The sequence below is a fragment of the Rattus norvegicus genome, chromosome X (genome assembly GCF_036323735.1).
Source record: "Rattus norvegicus strain BN/NHsdMcwi chromosome X, GRCr8, whole genome shotgun sequence".
NCBI lineage: Eukaryota > Metazoa > Chordata > Mammalia > Rodentia > Muridae > Rattus > Rattus norvegicus.
This window is the reverse complement of record NC_086039.1, coordinates 75,080,745-75,088,010: the sequence shown is the minus strand read 5'-3', so window position 1 is coordinate 75,088,010 and position 7,266 is coordinate 75,080,745. Positions and strand designations below refer to the sequence as shown.

Here is a 7,266-nt window from a genome sequence, read left to right as displayed (position 1 = left end):
GTTTAAACTGTAACTTTACTGATGTAACCTGTACACCTAAAAAGTACAAAAACTGCTTGTTATAGCCATTCGGGGTCACCTTCTAGTCACTCGACATGAGGGGCTGATTGAGGGTCGACCTCGACTCTCCAGAAAATAAACCTCTTGGGTTTCCATCTAATTCTGTTCTCCTGTCTCACTTGGAGGGTCTCCCGATAGTTAAGACTCACTTCGAGCCTTACATTAGGAGCAAGAAATTGACAGCCTACTCCTGAGAAGTTTACACCTGGTACCATCCCATACTAAATCAGGGGAGGTGACTATAGGCGTAAAGAAAATAAAGCCTGCTAAGAATTCCTGGAGACAGGCACAAAGCCAGATTGGGAAGACAGGAGTACCTAATTAGTTATTCAGTTCCCTAAAACTGCCCTACACCAACAAGACAGCAAGGGGTCCCAGAAGCTAGGCATGATAGTGCTTACTGTTGGAGGATCTCTGTGAGTTCAAGGCCAGCTTGGTCTATATAGCAAGTCCCAAGCCAATTAGGATTACACAGGAAACCTTGCTTAAAAAGAAAGAAAGAAAGAAAGAAAGAAAGAAAGAAAGAAAGAAAGAAAGAAAGAGAGGAAGGAAGGAAGGAAGGAAGGAAGGAAGGAAGGAAGGAAGGAAGGAAGGGTTCAGAGGCTGTGCATGGTAGTGAAGTCTTGCAATTTTTATACTATATAGGCTGAAACTGGAGGATCAAGGAAGTTGAAGTCTAGTCTGGGCTACATATTGGCTGGTCTGACTATGCAGCAGTACCCCATCTTTAAAAGAAAAAAAAGTCTGCGGAGAGGGGGACCTGGGAAGGTAGTTCAGTAGGTAAAATGTTTGCCATGCAAACATGATGGCCTTAGTTTGGTTTTCTAGCACCCTTACAGCTAGGTAGGGTGCTGTGTGTTTACAAACCCAGCTCTGGGGAGTGAAGATGGCTATCTGGAGCCTAGAGGTTAGCCAGACTAGGACAATTGATGAGCTCCAGTTTCAGTGAGAGACTCTGTCTCAGAAAATAAGAAGAATGATTGAGCAGGACACTCAGCATCAACCTCTGGTCTGCATAGGCATGTGCACACATATGCACAGGCAACTGTACATGTACATATGTACCTACCCACATAAATATTTAAGCATACCATACACATAGGCTCGCAGATACACTGAAATTCCACTTCACCACTTCAGTTAGAATGGCTGTCACGAAGAAAACAGGCTACAAGTGCTAGAGGTTCCTTTAAAAAAAAACCTAAAAACTAAAAATATAACTATCGTATAATCCAGGCATACCTAGGTACTAAGGAACGCTTGGGTCAATATCCAAAGGAATCTAAATCAGCAAACCAGAGTCATTTGCACAGTCAGGTTGGGCCACTATGCCCACTCAACTTTTATGTGGGTGTTAGGGATCCAAACCCTGGTTCTCCTGCTTGCACAGCAAACGCTCTACTCATTGAACCATCTCCCCGCCCCACAGCTATATATTTAATTAGCCACAAATCAAAAAAAAAAAAAGGAAAAAGAAACTTTGTCTTATGCAAGACTATGGGTGGAATTGGAAATCCACATTTTAAATAAAATAAGCCAGGCACGGACAGACCAGTTCTACATGATCTCATACAAATATGTTTTGCTGAACCCACATAGAACGGGTTGCCAGAAGCTGAGGAAAGTAATGATGATATAAACTTGGGGGAAAGGCCAATCAATCAAAGAAGTTCTGTTCTGGAGTCAGTGAGATGACTCAGTGAGTAAAAGTGCTTTTATGTGTAAGGCTCACAACCTCAATTTGATTCTTGGAATGCACATAAAAGAGAAAGGCTGATGGCACAAAGTTGTTTTCTGACCTCCACATCTGTGTACTGCGGCACATATGACAACCTCCCCCAGTAAAACACACACACACACACACACACACACACACACACACACACACTTAACAATAATAACCAAAGAGCAGTATTGATCAACTTGAGAAGGGGAAAAAGAGAATAGTTGAGAGAGGCTGAGGGGGGGGAAAGGGAGGAGGGAAAGTGCTGTGAAGCGGAAACATCTGATTTGTTTGGAAAGTTGGTTGTCAAATGATGTTTTGCTGGGGCACAACAGGTGAAAGGATGTTTTGATACAGCAAACATGTGAAAGGACTCTTGGTGAAGGAGTATAAATATGACCCCACAGACAGTGGGAACTGGAACACTGGTTTACTTTGCTCTTCCTCACTGTCGCTAACAACATGCTCGTATTGGTTCACTTTACATTGTGATTGCTGACGTTTGGTTGTGGTGACTTCCTAGAAAGAAACTCGCCAAAGAACTTCTCATGAGGTTCCTTATGGCTTCTCGCTGCTTCCTCGGTCTCGGGGCAGGTTGATGAGCCTTGAGGTTTCTTCAAGATTAAACTGTAGTTGTTGGTTCATATGTTGTCTGCCTGTCAAGAGAACTGGACTACAGTTGCTGATTTGTATTTGATGTTTGCTACAGGATTGGACTGCTGGTATCCTGATAAGGAAGATTGGACTCGTCCCCAAAGACCTTGCCTCTCAAAGAACTATTTCTAAACAGGTGCATTTCTCCCATATCCTAATGTCAAGGTTTGAATATGCTTGGCCCCGGGAGTGGCACTTTTAGAAGGTGTGATCCTGTTGGAATGGGTGTGTCACTGTGGGTAGGATCCTTACCCTAGCTGCCTGGAAGTCAGTGTTCTGCTAGCAGCCTTCTGATGAAGATGAAGAACTCTCAGCTCCTCCTGCACCATACCTGCCTGGATGCTGCCATGCTTCCTGCTTTGATATAATGGACTGAACCTCTCAACTTGCAAGCCAGCCCCAATTAAGTGTTGTCCCTTATAAGACTTGCCCTGGTTATGGTGTCTGTTTACAGCAGTAAAACCCTAAGACACCTAATAACTTTTCTTTTCTACTACCCCTGGTGGACATGGCTAGAGGAGAGGGAATGATTATTAAAGTAGGTTGAGGGGTTGGGGATTTAGCTCAGTGGTAGAGCGCTTGCCTAGCAAGCACAAGGCCCTGGGTTCGGTCCCCAGCTCCGAAAAAAAAAAAAACAAACAGAAAACCATAATCAATCAAGATATGGTGGGTGGTATACTCAAATTGTCCTAGTATATTTAGAAGGTTAAGGCAGGAACTTTGAAAAATATTACGTTTATTTGTTTATGCACATGTTTGTGTATGTGTATGTATAGGGACACACATATACACACATGTGAAGGCTAAAGGACAACTTGGAGGAGTTTGACCTTGTGGGTTCAGGGGTTGACTCAGGTTGTTAGGCTGGGTGATAAGTGCCCTAATATATTGAGCCATCTCACTTTATTATATTTAGGAAAGCTGGGAGTGGTAATGTAGACCTGTAATACTAGGACCCAAGAGGCTGAGGTGGGAGGATCCCCAGTTTGAGCCCAGCTTCGATAGTGTGAGCTTAAAACCATTCTTAATTACATAGCGAGTGGAGGCCAGGAGATTCTGTTTCAAACAAAGGCAAAAACGTGTTCAGTAGTTTGATGTGGTGCAAGTCTGTAATCTCAGCATTTGGGCAGCAGGGTGAAAAGGACCAAGATTTTAAGACTAGCCTGGGTTACATAGTGAGATCCTGTCTCAAAGAGTATTATAGAAAACATGTCAAGCTGAGCAGAGTGGCACATGTCTTTAAATCCCAGCATCCAGGAGACAGAAGCAAGCAGATCTCTGTGAGGTTAAGGACGGCCTGGGTTACATAGTGAGTTACAGGTCAACCTTGGCTATAGTGTTAATTGTATCAAGAAACAAAAGCAAGGGGGCTGGGGAGATTGTTCCGTGATAAAAGTATTTCCTGTTCTTTCAGAGGAACTTGGTTCCACATAACTGCCTGTAACTCCAGCTCCAGGAGGATCTGATGCTTTCTGTCCGCTGATAATTCTCCACTCATATGTGCATGTATACACACACTGTACGTAATGGCCCTCGATTCTTGAAGAGTGATACCCCAGGCTCAAATAGTGTGCAACAGCAAAGAGCATTTACTCTGCAGAGAATCTGCACACAGGAGTTTACCATACATCAGGATGGAAGACAGACGTGTGGACTTTTCAGGGTCATTTTAAAGCCTGTTGAGTAGTAGTAAGTGAGTTTTACCTTTCTTTCCTTTGATTGGTTGGCTCTATCTCCAGTGGTGGAGGTGCCTTTGTGATTGGTTAAGACTCTGGGGGATTTTGGGGACTTTTGCTGATTAACTATCCTTGGCTCAAGCTAGGGTAGTAGGCAGCTTTTTGACAGCTCATGGTAGGCTGCCCATGAAGGGTGGGTTTTCCTGGAATTGACTTGTTTTGAACTTTTCTAGTTCTGGGAAACGGAAATTTAGGCCTAGTCTACCAAACTGCCAGTATACAGCCTGTCATGGAATCAGCCTGCCTCTGGTTAACTCAGTCCTCTCAACGCAAACTAATATATGCACACATACACAAAAATAAAATAATAAAATAAGGGCTGAAAGACATGGTTCTGTGGTTGAGATCACATCCTGCTCTTGCAAGGTGAGTTCAAGGCCAGTGTCTACTGCTTGAGACCCTATTTCAAAAAAGCAGCAACAACAAAATTTTTGGAGCTGAATAATATAAAGTGTACTAGAGGGTGTTCAAAGCATACTGGGAGATACCGTAACATATGCTCATGATTCCAGCAGTTAAAATCTAATTAGGATGGTCTCAACCACATAATGAGGCCTTTTCTCAAAAGTAAAAAAAATGGCAGGCAGAAAAATGAAATAGCAAAGATGAGTATAAAGCACTTCCCATGAGGCTGGGCATGATAATTTTTTTTGAAGTTTATTAATAATTTATTGCACAGGTTTTTCCACATCAAGAATTTTTGCTGAAAAGAGAAACAGGTGGGCCTGAATTCAGTTTTCCCCAAGATTTCTAAAAATATTTCCCCTAAAAAAGGAATCCACCCTCTAATTTTAAAGAAAATATATTTCTTACACAAGACAATCCAAACTGATGCAAAATATTTATTCCACGTTAGTTATTTTATGCAGTAGTTTTTCCCCTCAACAGACTTGTAGTAACCACATCTTTTAAATCTGTAAATAATGTTATCAAAATAATCTTAATCTTTGAATCTCACAAAAATTCATATTTTACAATCCACCCTGAATATCAAGGCTGCAAGAATAACATTTCCTGTATCCAAATATTTTAGAGCTGTACCCAAAAAAAAAAGGAAAAAAAAACCCAAACAAAAACAACCACATATGCTTGGTTAAGGGCTAAGTTACCCCAGCAGCCAAAAATAAAATAAAATATCCAAATTATTAGCATTAATTTAATACAATTATAACTTCAATAGTCACTTTGTCATTGACAATGATTGTGTGAGCACAGGCTGGGTGCCCAGGGCTGGGAGCAGAAGCTGTTGAGCAGCGCAGCGCCCCTCCCTGCATCTTTGCCTGCACAGCTCCCACTTGTGCACAGCCCAACAGGTACTGTGTGTGCTTAAAAATTCCCACCACACAAATGTCTACTGAGCAGATAACAGGGAAGAACAACAAAAGCTAAGCAGGACAATGGCTCTGTCTTTGGGATATGACTATTTCCCTTGTGCACGAAGTATTCAACAACAGAAGAAAGGAAAGAACTTTATATTCTCTAACACAAGGCCGAGCTCAGCGGGGCAGGGCAGCTGCGAGCATTTCTACTTCTACTTCCAGGCATCGTCGTCTGACGTCTCGCTGCTGCTTGTTTCCGTGTCTGAGTCCTCACACTCTGCAATGCAAGTGCTTCTCCATGGGGAGAACAGGCTGGAAGTACGGCCTTGTAAGAAGCCATTCTTTACAAACCCGTTCCTTCGTAGCTGTTCTGTTCTCGTGTGAAACTCCTTGAGTTCATCCTCTGTGAGTGGGAGGCAACTCTCATCATTTTCAGGATACTCCTGCCACCCCATTGCTTTCAATAACCTGTGCTCTGCTTCTAGAGAGTGTGACAGGACCTCCCTCTCCTCTACCATGGGTAGAGAAAGCCCGTTCTGAAGACAGCCTTGTTCTCCATTTTCCTTTGGTTCAGGTGTGTGGCTGCCCTCCAATCTTAGCCCCTCCAGCTTGTCACAGTCTCTCCTTTGGGAGCAGTCTCCATTGCGCTCATCCTTCAGAGTCTTCAGGAACTCGCTCTTCCTGTCTGTGGTTCGTCGGGTCAATTTGGTCAGGCGAGAGGAGCTGATCTCTATCGGAGGGGTAGTACTGGAGGGACTCTCTTTGGGAGAGTTGAGAACTACACCAGCAGCTAGTACCACTGGTTTAGTAACAGAAACTGGATTGGTCAAAGCAGACTCCCGGCTGGAGGAAAGTGATCCAGATTTGTGTTCATTCTGTTAGCTTTCCATGCGTTGGGCTTAGAGGGAGGTGGTGCAGGCTTGGGAACCAAGTTCTTATAAACACTCGGGACCATGGTTGACACTTTGTTCCCATTTGCATGGTGGGATCCTGAGGTAAATGCAGCGGAAAAGGCGGCAGCAGGATCCTCTTTGGAAATTTTTTTGATGACTAGCATCTTTGAGGGTTGCTTGGCACTAGGTGGATTTTCCCACACTCCAGAAGGGGTCCCAATAGGTCTGCATGGCTGATTCTGTTTGCCAGCTTCTGGATTCAAAGAAGGGAAGTCTTCCTCTTCAAACTGCAACTTTTCTACTTTATCCTCTTTTTTCTCTTCCCTAATTTCAGTTGGTGTTTTTTCTTGAAAGGCACAGCCTTTCCGGGAATGGAAGCTGCCATTCCAGTGTCGGTGGTTTCCTGTGCTACCTCCACCACGTTGGCTCATGCCATCATGACCTCGGGAAGAGCCATGGGCATGATAATTTATCCCAGCACATCAGCGGTGGAGGCAGGAAGAGCAGGAACTCTAGGTTGTCCTTGACTATAAGACATTGTTTCACAATAAATAAAATGCTGAAAGATGACTGGGCTTGTATTGCAGATTCATTGCTTAGTACACACAATTCTTTTAGCTTTGTTCCAAACACTGCACATATATACAAAAACAAAAAGTCTAATTACTAAAAGAAAAAGTATCACCCAAGCATTCTATACGTGGCAAAACAGTTTGACCCAAAATGGGGGAAAAGGAGGCTGGTGATCTAGCTTAAAAGTACAGCACAGTTCTAGCATGCATTAAGTTCTAGGTTCAATCCTCAGCAGCACAAAACAACAATAAAACAAAAGAGCAACCCTAGCCCATCACATTCACTTGATGAACAATAGTGAGATTCTC

The 7,266-nt window shown here is 43.2% G+C and overlaps 1 pseudogene; it reads right to left on the bottom strand.

Moving 5' to 3' along the window:
• Positions 1-5,315: 5,315 nt before the first annotated feature.
• Positions 5,316-6,849, bottom strand: Gpbp1l1-ps1 (GC-rich promoter binding protein 1, pseudogene 1; annotated as a pseudogene).
• Between the last annotated feature and the right edge of the window lie 417 nt (positions 6,850-7,266).